The sequence below is a fragment of the Schistocerca cancellata genome, chromosome 7 (assembly GCF_023864275.1).
Source record: "Schistocerca cancellata isolate TAMUIC-IGC-003103 chromosome 7, iqSchCanc2.1, whole genome shotgun sequence".
In the NCBI taxonomy this organism is placed as follows: Eukaryota; Metazoa; Arthropoda; class Insecta; order Orthoptera; family Acrididae; genus Schistocerca; species Schistocerca cancellata.
In genome coordinates this window covers 189121822-189135071 of record NC_064632.1, presented here as the reverse complement: position 1 = coordinate 189135071, position 13250 = coordinate 189121822, and positions in this window count along the sequence as shown.

The window sequence follows — 13250 nt, the reverse complement described above, 5'->3', positions numbered from 1 at the left end:
GTGACAACCTTCAGTTGCCACGTAAGTGTTTAATAATGCATGTTTTTCTTTTCCGTCAACTTGTACAGGATTTTGGATGTAAGTTGCCCTAGTGGGCTGGAGACCATTAAATATTTCCTTTTCGTTCATTAGTGTAACTTTTGGATTCATGATCAGTGGTATCCCTTTTTTGTCCAGTGTTATTCGTGAATGAATGCACAAAATAACTTTCATTTTTCTAATTATAGCCCTGTTCGCTTTAATTACTCTTTATTTTTAGTAGACATTCCATCAGAAGGGTCAGTTGTACACCTTCCTCCTACTTATCGGTATCACTTCTTCGGGAAAGATAGCCTTATCCAATTAGAAAAATCCATTAGGCATACACACGAACCACGGCCATATTTTATGTCGCAAGCATGATAGGCCGATTAGTAAGAGGTGGGGTTACACGTGGCGAATCAGGTGACTGGAAAATATCAGTGTGGTATTGTTCTGGGCACGAATTTACATTGTGCACTTTTGTAGCGAATAATAACTTGTTGCTACGAACTAAGTCACTCACATACAATAACAGTAAGTGGCAGAAATATGCCGCACATTTAGATTTAGTAGTAATCAGCAAACTGGGCAACATGAGTAAATTAGGCGAAACGAGTAATTTGATTGTACCAAATATTGAAGAATCGGTCGAACAATGGACGACCCATGAAGCGGGACCCATTGTTCAGAATTCTGCGGCTAGCATCATAGACGCTTTTGCTGAAAATCGAACAATGGCAGAAATGGAATTCCAGGCACTTGCAAATGCTACGTAATACGGAATAAAAAGTAAAACAGAACCTATTCATGACGGATACGAGGAATGTAAGACAGAACCGGGGTTGCAACCTGTGATTTCTGGAAATATAAAAGATTTGTTCAGTTTCTTAATCAGCAAAATGGATGCCCGGTCAACAAAAATAGACAACCAGAATAAAGCAATTAAAACTGTTAACGGTAATATTGGAATTGTTAACACAAAGGTAGATAACATTGGAGCAGAAGTAGTAGCACTGAGTACCGAAATCGGAATCTAAAGCATGAGATGGAGGAAGCCCAAACAAAGTTTAGAGACATAAATTTTTAGTCGTTTCGTTACTGAAGTAGGGAGGATAGGACACAAACTGGTAGAGACTGTTTGTTCCACAGTAGAGAGCAAGGTAGCTGAAAAAGTGAAAGTAGCTCGAGAAGAGGATGTAGGGAAAACAACAAGTTTACAGGCTTTAGTATCCGACGTAGGCGCTAGAGTAGACAATCGGTTGTGTGTAATGAAAAGAGGCAGGTGGTGGAAACGTTATCAATTACCACTAGCCAAGTAGTTACAAGGATAAATGAGCTAGAGAAACGATTAGAAGAAAATCTGCACTATGTGTCGCACCATGCACATAGCGCTGAAATATTAGCGAAGGAGGAGCGTTTCGATCTCCTCAAAAAGCAGGGTGGACTGCACGCTACCGACATGATTAAAATTGTGAATGGGTAATGCCGGAATCATGGACAGACATGAGAAAAATAAATGCAGTAATCGACGTGTTAGCTGGCAAGGCTAAGATATGGGGCTTAAACCTCGATATAACAAACATGACAGTTCAAGAGTTCAAAAATGCATTCTTGAAAGAGTATTGGTCGGAGCAGAAACAAGAGTGTGTATGGAGCGATTTCGTAGTGTTGAGGCCCTACGCGCGGCTCCATGAAAGAATTTTGTGAAAACTGGATCCGCAAATTGGAATATTTGCGTGACCGAAAAACTGAATCGGAGATTGTCTGGGGGCTGTGGCAGAAGCTTCCAGATGACTCCAAGAAATACATTGGCAGCAGTTCGAGAACGATTGCTGCATTTTTAGAGAAAGTAGAAGACGAAGACAATAGGCGGAATAACCGCGAAAATGTTAAAAGCCATGGGAATGGTAACAATTACCACCATAGTCACAACCAGGACAATAACTATAACCATGGCAATAATGGTAGCAACCACCATGGTAATAACAATGCACAGCACTATAACAATAATGGTCATAGTAACAATAACCACAACTGTAGAAATGACAGGGGCCAGTATCTACTAAATATGGTACGTGGCCCTTGAAGGAATGATAGTAGCCCGGAGCGGAATGATACATCACGGCAGTCTGGTAGCAACAGGTCTGTCGGAATTGGTCAGGGAAACAACTAGACGTGCCCGTTAGGGGCCCACAGGGCGTGGGGAGACCTTAGCGGCCCAAACGAAAACCTAGACAATACCGCTATGATAAATCCAAAAGGATAACTCACCGTTGGGAGAATGTGCGTGAGAGTAAAGAGAGCGACGCAACTAGAGTAATGATAACTGAGATGGAAACGGCAGTCGACGCATCTGTCACTGCTCGTATAACTAATAATGATATTAGTGCACCGGAAAGGGGGGGGGGGGGGGGGAAGGAAGCGGCTGCTGTTAAAAGCAACAACGGTTACGCAAGCTTCAGTGGAGTATGAGTAGCCAGCGGAAGTAGTAGAGCCGATCTCGAATAAAGTTTCCGTTATCGAGCAGGTAAATACGGAACGCGAGGTGGTGTGGTTGGGTCATTTCAGTCTGACGAACGACTACCTGAAAAGTTATAGCGGATTGTATGGGAGTTGTGCTAATGGGGAAAGCGGACAGAAATTGATGCTTCATAGCCCGCAAGTAATTAGCGTTTTTGAAACGGGAAGCTCTGTACCTGAACGGCAGGCTTGTCAGAAGGAAGTTTTTGAATTAGCCAACCCCAGCGACGCTAGTCCTATTGGAAACAGAGGCAGATGTTACGAGGAGGGGCGAGATGAATTTGGCGATAATGACCAGGTACAACTAATTTAAAGCCACGTAGATTACACTATCTACGAGGCGAAACCTGACGTTATACAGTCAGACGAGAGTGATGAGGGTTGCGTGAGCTCGGGAGATGAGATAGAAGAGAAAACAAAGCACTTTTCTTCAAAATTCTCGGAAGGTGACAGCCATCTTTCCGAAGAATACCTACCTGACGTGACAGTTAGCAAACTATTGGTTAAACAAAGTTCATTAATCGATGAAATTGATAGTAAGATGACGGTGTTCAGATCAAAACAAGTTCAACTACCGCAGGACAGGCAAATAGAGATAAAAAACGAGACCTGTACGACGTAATAATGAGAAACAAGAACGTGTTTTCAAATAAACCGGGGCTTGTTACTGGGTATCAGTGCAAGTTAAATGTAATACCCTATGAACCATTCTTTGTAAGACCATATGCGGTACGGCTATCCAAGAAGTAGGCTGTCCAACAAGAGACAGATCGGATGTTAGAATGGAATGTTATAGAGAGGAGTACCAGCCCCTGTAACAATCCCTTAATAATATTAGGTAAAGGAGATGGTAGTGTCTGGATTGTGATAGACGCACGCACGCTGAACAAGGTCGTTCAACGTGAGACAGGTAGACCAGAAAGTATGGAAGAGATACTGCAAAGATTTTACAGTGTACAGTTTATGACTAGCCTTGATTTAACAGCTGGATACTGGCAAATAGCCTTAGAAGAAGAGTGTTGGAAATATACGGTGTTTTTATATGAAGGCCGATGTTACCCAGTACAAGGTAGTGCCATTCGGCATGAATATATCTGTTACTGTCTATCAGGGTCCTGGATATGGTGTTAGGTGCTGCCCTGAGCTCAAAACTGACTGTGTACGTGGGCGATTTGCTACTGGCGAATTCGTCGTGGCGAGAACATTGAGAATTGTTAGATGTAGTTTTCAGTGCGTTACACAAAAGGTGGAATGACGCTGAAGTGCGAGTTTGTGAAGAAAGAACTGAATTTTTCTTGGTCACATTGTGATAACGGAGGGTATCACTAAAGGTCCACAGAAAGTGGAGGCAATAAAGAACTGTCCTCCGCCGAAGACTAGGAAGCAGTTAAAGAGTTTCCTAGGGCTTTCAGGATTCTATCGCAAGTTCGGGCAGGGGAATGCCTTCAACGATCCAAACCTGAACAACTAGTTGCAAAAAAATACGCCATTTTTGTGGACTGACGAGTGTCAGGCCGCATTTGAAAGACTGAAAAATGAATTACTACAGAATAACATATTGTACCATCCGGATCTTCCGTTGCCATATCATATGGGAACGGAATCATCTAATTATGGCTTAGGAGTAGAATTGTTTCAAGAGTTAGAAGAAGGAGAAAATAAAGAAGACAGAACATCCGCGTTCGCTAGCCGAACATTGACAAAATGTGAGCTAAACCATACGATTTCTGAGAAAGAATGTCTCGCCATCGTATGGGGTTTCAGAAAATTTTAAGATTATTTGTGGGACCGAAAGGTGATAATTCACACGGATCACAAGGCGCTCACTTATCTGAACAATTGTCGTTTACTGCATGAAAGATTGACAAGGTGGTCTCTTTTCTAGCAGCAGTTTTATTATGACATTTGTTACGTTAGAGGATCAGACAACAGTATTGCGGACGCGGTGTCACGTTTTCCTGAAACCGATCATCGGCTTGTGAAGGACGAGTCTGAAGGCGTACTGAAATTGTACTGCTTTCAAGATGCAAAAGGTCGTAAAAGAGTAGAGAGCAGCTGTAAAAACATGTGTCGTTATCAAAACGAGGACGCCTGTCTAATAATTGTTAAGAACAAGTATGCGAAAAGAGTAGAGAAGGGGAGAAACTGAGAAAATATTACAAAATATATAACCATATCTTGTACAAACGTAAGGGTGAAGATATCAATAACTGGCAAGTGTGTTGGCTAGCCAAGTACGTCACAGAGATAATTGACTACTATCATTTAGCTTATGGCTCTGAGCACTATGCGAATCAACGTCTAAGGTCATCAGTCGCCTAGAACTTAGAACTAATTAAACCTAACTAACCTAAGGACATCACCCACATCCACGCCCGAGGCAGGATTCGAACCTGCGACCGTAGCGGTCACGCGGTTCCAGACTGAAGCGCCTTTAACCGCACGGCCACACCGGCCGGCATTTAGCTTATGGTCATTGGGGACCAAAGAAGTGTGCTGAGAAGCTAGCAGATGTTGTAAATTTTAATAATATGCAAAAACGAGTTGCTGAAAGAATAAGATAAGTGCCAGAGGGTGAAGGAAACGAATTGCGCGAACCGTAGCTCTATACAGAGCATGGGACCTAACGATGTGCTGGATTTGGTTTGTATGGACCTCTATGGTCCACTGCCCAAGACTTCAGGGAATTTCGCGTATATATTAGTGGTGCTAGAAACATTTTCTAAGTCCATCAAGTTATATCCGATAAGAAAGGCAACAACTAGAGCGGTTTATTACAGATTTGTTAATGATAATTTTGTGCGCGTCGGTAAACAAAAAGCGTTTTTGTCCGACAACGGAGCGCAATCGAATTATAAAATGAAGGATTGAAAAGTAATCGAATTGAAGTAATACACATTTCGGCCTATTGCCCGAGCGGGAATCCGGCGAAACAGTACATGCGTGAATTAGGTTGGCTTTGCCGAACATATTGTCACCACAATCACAGATCGTGGGGAAATTACGTCGGTGAATTCGAGAAAATAATGAACGCCTTGATGCATCAATCCACAGGCTACACTTCAGAAGAAATACTATTAAATCGTAAGTCTAAAAGTATAGTGGAACAAATGATTGATTTCCCTCCGAGAGTTGATATTAACCTTGAAGTACAGAAGAACACCTACGAGAAATGATGAAAAAGAAAGCTGATGGTCGAATACGGCGTCGTGACGCTAAAGCTCGGTTTGCCAAATTTGCTATTGGCGATCTCGTACTTGTTACAGCACACGAAAAGTCAAGCGGGATCGACCATGAAATTTCAAAATTTAGATTTATTTACAATGGACCATTTGAGATTATCAGTGTATCTCATACTAACGCTTACTGTTTAGCTTTTCCTAAATCAGGCAAGCTGTAAGGTGTGCGTAATATTGTCGATTTAAAATTGTACCAGTCCAGGACTAATTAGTTCGAAATGAGAAAAGAGAAAGCTAGTCATTACGTGCTATTCTAATATTAGTGAGTTTGTGAACTCTGTATATGTATGTTGAAACATAATATTTACTACATCTGTATATATTCTGTAATTGTAAAGTGATTTAATTATGAAAAAATTTGTTGCTCATGTCAAGTCCAAATGACTCACCATCGCTGCCAAATTTTTGCCCCCCTAGTGGAGGGTTATGAAAGACGTATGTGTTCAGTGTATTCAGTACAGCGATGGCGAGGCATGACAGAATCTCTGACCAGAGAGTTATTTATCGTTGCTAGTCTGCGCTTGACCGCGCGAGAGTTGCGATTTAGTTGTTGGAGAGTAGTAGTCAGTCAGTACTGTTGTGTGTGAGGAGTCGGCGGGGGGCGACATGGGTCTCTGGTCACGATTCAGGACGAGGTATATGGTTAAATAAGGTAATGAAGCAGCATTGCGCTAAGCTAATAATGTATTGTAATTGTAAATAATTTGTTCAAGAAATGCCCCAATAATAATTCTGTTTTCAAGGCAATCGTTATTAAAAAGAAAAAAAATCATTACAACTGAATCTTCATTTCTCAATTTTTGTATCGAGTTTACATTGGGCCATTATTTTTCAATATTTTTGTAGCGAAGGTACAGTCGCTTTTATTTCAATTTAACGATGTTTTGTGGGAGCTCAACAACATTTGGGTCATTATTATTCAGTAATCTTGTGGGGAAATAACTTTTGGCACGTTTTCATTATCACAGACTTTTATTTTTATTTTTGCTGGGAAATCACACTTGGCTCTGTTCACACTAACATTTGTATTGTCTTGTAAGAATTTGCTGGGAGGTTACGTTTAACACGATTCCCATTAACATTTAAAATATTTTCTTTTATTTTTTCTTGGGAGGCTACACTTGGCGACATCCGGTCCAGAATCGTATTTCTTTGAGAATCTTCTGAAAAGTAGCCAGATATCTGCTCTCATTTACTTAATATAATTAACATTTGGCGCAACGCTTTTACTAATTTTGTGATTTTCTTCCACAGATCATCGGCAATTCGTTGCTCTCTGTTGTATTTTTGTTTGTTGCTCTTTGCATTGTGCTTGTTTCATTTGTGAATAATTGTGATTTGTGTAAAAATGCCATGAAAGACTATTAATAGTGAATCGCGAGGTATTATGAATGAAATTACCGACTTAAACAACTTCACCGATAATACTTGTGACACGCAGTGTAATGATGACAATCCTGCGTTCACTGACAATCAGTGCGTTCCATCGACTAATGATGAGTTTTATCTTAATGATAAACAAACGAACTCAATTGTCTCCTCTGTTAATTTGACGACAATTGATGACGCGGGGCGCTCTATTGTAATGAGTGGTGCCCAGCTTAACACACCCGGTTTGGAAAATTCAAGTAACGCACAGACAAATTTTTGTAATGAAAATGGACAGTGTACTGAAAGTACGACGGATTTATTTAATTCCGAAATAGTGACTGACAGTGTACATTCGACTGGCAAACCTTTTTGTAAATCTCAGAATAACCAAATGGTTACAGAAAGCGAGACAATTCTAGATCCACCATTAAATAGTACAGAGAATAGAAATGCTAATTTTGTGTCGGATCCAATTATGGCATTGTTGCTACAAATGAGTAAACAACTTAATGAAAATAGCGAAGATAACAAACAATTGAAAGAAAATTTCAGACAACAGAGTGAAGATTTCAGACAACTTAGTGAACAGAACAAACAGTTAAATGAAAAATTTGACAACAATTCCAGACAGCTTGGTGAACAGATTAGAGGCGTTGCCGCGCAGTGTCATGATGCTAAGGAACAGTTACACGAGGAAATTGAGGCTTGTTCAAAGAAAAGTAGCGAAGAAATTAGATCTGTTGCGCAAGAATTAAGGGATATGGAAACAGCTACAACAGAAACACTTAAAGACGAAATAAGTGCAGTCGGTAAACAATGCTCTGAAAAAGCTATACAATTACGCGACGAGTTTAAATTCATGACAGCAGAACTTTCGCGCACAATGGACGCAAAGATAGACGCAAAATTCGAACAACAGAACACTCAAATTGACGAGCATTTTAATCACCACATACAAAACAGTGATACGCGTTTCTGTAAATTTGTACAGGATCAAAATAAAGTAAAACGACAAGTAATGGGATCAATCACTGCACAGAGACAAGAAGATAAACGTAAAATGTTTGCGAAGGCAAAAACATACGTAGACAACAATATTGCTACAGTGTCTGACGATATTAATACCGTCAAACAGTTGAAAATAGAATTACGTGAGGTAATTTCTGATCTTAAATAGAAAACAGATACACACACAGCAGATATTCAGACAGTGACAGACAGATTCGAACAATTAGAACTAACACAGGATTCCGATGTCGTCAAAGCTGACGTTAAAAGATAGAACGAAACCACACGTAAATTACAAAAACAGATTAATGCTTCTGACAGTAAAAACGATGATCAGGCAAAAATACTGACTGAAAAATATGATGAATTGGCCAGTCGTATTGATGTTATTGAAAGCAATAATGACAGCAAATCAGACGATACTGCACCGATTTTGTTTAACCAAAAACCTGAATTCCAAAATTTACAGCAGACAATCAATGAGATCGATTCGTCTAATAACACATTGCGTAGAAAATTGTCAAGTTTACAGCAAGAGGTAACAGAGATGAAAAATGTTTCAGGGTATAACACATCACAGCAGACGCCACTTTACGAACATATTTCAGACTCACGCAGTGCGTATAATTTGGGTAATCTACAGCGAGTACGGGACTTAGATTCCGAACAGACACAGACAAATAGATTCTCTTACAATCATGAACCTGTTCCATCATACAGAGACGATAATTTTGATTACAAGCACTTTCTATCCGTGAGAAAATTTAAAGTATTTAAAAATGACAGAACACAGACTCACCCCTTGGATTGGATACAACAATTTAGCTTTGCTTTTCCACCGACTTGGCCTGTAACACACAAACTTGAATTTATTTGTAGTTTTTTGGAAGGCGAACCGGCAACTCGTATGAGCCCGATCGCGAGGCAATGCTATTCGGTAGAAGAGTTTCAGAATGCTTTTCTGTCAGCGTATTGGTCGAAGACGACACAGCGCGGAATTAAAGATCAATTAATTAGTTTACCAGATTACGAGAACACAAATTTTCCCAGTGTCACGCAATTTTTTGAGCACATGGTCCAACAAAACCAGTACTTAAGTGAATCTTACAGTGAATCTGCACTTATTCAATTATGTATCTCTAAATTGCCATGATCATTAAGAGTGTCACTTTTAACGGGTCAGCAAAAAGAAAATATTTCGGCAGTCAGGGATCTGCTGCAGCTTTTAGAAGTGCAGCAATCAGATTATTCCTTCGTAAACAAAAATTTTTCATATAACAACCAAGGCGAACAAACTTACAGTAATTACGGTCAACCACGTAATTTCAATACCAAAGGTAACAGACGCTTTAGGAACGACAACCACCAGAACTTTAATAGCAGACAAAATTTTGATTATCAGTATCGAGAAAATTATCAGCAAGAAGAACCACATTTTAGTAACAATAGAGGTTTTTCACAACAACTGCAACAAAACCAGCCGGTTAGAATACCTAACCAACCATGTAATGCACAATGTCAACCTAACTTTAATGTTTCGCCGCGTGGACGTATAGTCCCTGGTACAACAAATAGTAACGCACGGCAGCAAAGAAACAACTACGCACAGAAAACACAATATTTCAATTCCTATCGCAATGCACCGTATAGGAATGACTATTATGACCGATTTAAAAATAATGAGGACAATTTTCAGCGTACATCTAACAACATCTAACAAAATTATCCACAAGAACATATTCTCGTGAATGAACCCGACAGTAGGTATCATCCAGAGCGTAATACGTCTGGAAGAAATAATAGAACAGTTCAAATAGTTGAAATGCCACAGAATCGTCCTGATAATAATAACACGTCAGATAGAATTTGACTAAATACAGTACAGGTTGCATCTTCCAGCAACGTAAGCAATACTTCAGATACACAGAATGTTATTCACGAAAATGTAATTACTTTTGACGACATCAGAGACACTCTTTTGCAGGAAAGACCAATTGTTCAGAAAACCATTTCACATCCTGTCATCGAAATTAAAATTGGTTCATCGAAATTTTCAGCAGTAATCGATTCCGGATCTCCTATGTCAGTTATAAATGAGGAAACTTTCAACGAAAGTAACAAAGAGAATTAAGTATCCTACATTACCATTAGGCAAAATGAAAGTGAAAGGAGCAGTATCGAGTAAAGGAGTAGACGTTAAATTACAGACACATCTATCATTTTGTATTGCCGGTCACACATTTCACTCTAATTTTTGGATTGTTCCTTTATTGACAACAGACGTTATTTTAGGCACGAATTTTCTGGTACAACACGACGCAGTTATTGATTTTCAAAATTCCTATTTAATGTTGAAGGATGAAAATGTACAATTGGCTTTAGAATTTCAGCACTCTTTATCTGTGGAAGAACAGACAATTAATCGCACAGAGGTCATTTCCGTATCACGTAACATAGACAGTAATCCCACATTGTTCACAGATACGTACGTACACAACTATAATACTCCAGACGAAGCTGACTACGACGTAATGCAGATGATTTCTGACAAAGTTAAACAAAGCAGTGCAAATACAGACGACGAACGGACGCAACTACACAATATTCTTTTACAGCAAGCTCCAGTTTTCGACAACATTCCTGGTACTATGTCCGGTTTTATGTATGAATTTCAAGTGAAACAGCACGATACATTTAAAGCTAAGCATTATCCTATTCCATATATTCATAGAGAACAAGTTAAGAAAGAATTGCAGGATATGCTCGATCAAGGAATTATTGAACCGGCAGTTAGTCCGTACATAAACCCGCTGCATATTGTTAAGAAAAAAGATGGCTCACTTCGCCTCGTGCTTGATTCGCGTCACATCAATGACATAATTATTAATGAAACAGATCGACCACAGACACTAGAAGAACTTCTACAGAAATTTCACGGTACTGCTATTTATTCCACATTAGATCTAAAATCGGGGTTTCGGCAAATTCAGCTTCATCCGAATTGCAGAAAATATACAGCTTTTCTCTGTTTTGGCGACTGTTATCAATTTTGCAAATTACCATTCGGTTTAACTATTTCTTCTGCAGCTTTTATTCGCGGTTTGAACACAATACTTCCGACAGAACTTAAAGACAGAATCACGACGTACGTAGATGACATTCTTATCGCAGAAGCTAACTGGTCTTAACATAATCTGATTCTTGAACAACTGTTGCAAACTTTTCATGCGCAAGGACTCACAGTTAATCTCAGTAAATCGCATTTTGGTAAAACTTCTATAAAATTTCTTGGACACGTAATTTCAGCAGAAGGCATTGCGCCTGATCCGGAAAAACTTCAAGCTCTACGTGACATTACTGTTCCTACGACGAAGAAGCAGCTATGCAGTTCTTTGGGCTTAATTAAATTTTTTCGTAAATTTATTCATCACTCTGCTTTAGACACACCTAGATTATGCCAATTGACAGGTAAAAACACGATTTGGTCCTGGGACAAGCAAGCACATTCTGAATTTATGAACCTGAAACATGCTTTGTTAAATGCAGCACTTTTATCGCACCCAGATCTTACCAGAAATTTTTCCATTGCCACCCACAGTTCCAACACCGCTTTAGGCGTACACATTTTTTAGGATTTTGAAGAAGATGGTTCTACAGTAATTAAAAACATCGCATTTGCAAGCCGCATTTTGTCACCTGCTGAAAGAAATTATTCTGTCACAGTACTGGAAACATTATGTGTTGTTTGGGCCTTTACGAGATTCAGGCATTTTCTCTATGGCAGACATACCACCGTTTACACAGACCATAGAGCAATACAATTTTTACTTTCAGCTAAATTCACTCACGACAGATTAAGCAGATGGAAGCTTTATTTACAGGAATTTAATTTTACAATTGTTCACATTCCCGACACACAAAATGTTGTAGCAGACGCACTATCTCGTTCTCTTGGCAACAATCAGCAAGACGTCGCAACCAACTTCTGCAAAGCATATTTCAGCGTTATGTATATTCAACAAGTGGCGTTTGAAAATTTTATGTCGTCGTCATTACAGGACATAGCACAAGAGCAAAGTAAAGACAACGTGTGGAAAGAAATTAAACACCTTTGGCAAGATAAGAATAATGTTACGATTAGAAACCATTACACCGTACGCAATGACATTCTGTTTCGCCGCTCTCATCCTGACAGCAACAATTGGTTATTATGCAATCCTGACGAACTGGTTAACAAATTAATTTGGTATACTCATTTAAGTTACGCACATTACGGAGCAAGAAAATGTTTTCTTATACTGAGACAGAACTGTTATTTTACGAACATGGAGAAACGTATACGACGAGTTTTAGCGTCATGTAAAATTTGCCAGAAAGCTAAGTCAGACACCACTTCACATATTCCTCCATTATATCCTATTGTACCTGTTAAATTGAGACATATGGCCGCTGAAGACATTTTTGGTCCGATTCCCAGAACTAATAGAGGTGTTTGCTACATTTTTGTCGCTGTTGAACTCACTTCAAAATTTGTTACTTTCACTCCGTTACGCAAAGCTACTGCTAAAACTGTTTCGAAAGCATTTGTAAAGCATTTTCTATTTCATGTAGGGCATGTGATGAAAGTAATTTCCGATAATGGATCACAGTTTCGTTCTGGTATATGGACACGTATGTTACGAACTGGAAAAATTTCTCCGATCTATATATCCAGGTACCATGCTTCTTCGAACCCTTGTGAGCGATTAATGAAAGAAATTGGTAAACTGTGTAGAATATACTGCCACAAAAGACATATTGATTGGGACACACACATATTCTCATTCCAAGATGTAATTAATTCCATTCCAAATGAATCCACAACGCTATCTCCGTCTGTTATATTGGAAAATGTTGAACCACCTAACAAAATTACAGAATTAGTAAACTCTCCTACATCTCGTCGACTACGACACCATGAAATAACTGACATTGCGCTGAACAACATCAAACGTGCCGCAGAGCGCCGGAGAAGACAGCAAAAACAGGTTTGTATACGCCGTGACTTTCACATTGGACAGAAGATATTAGTACGTACACACTATTTATCCA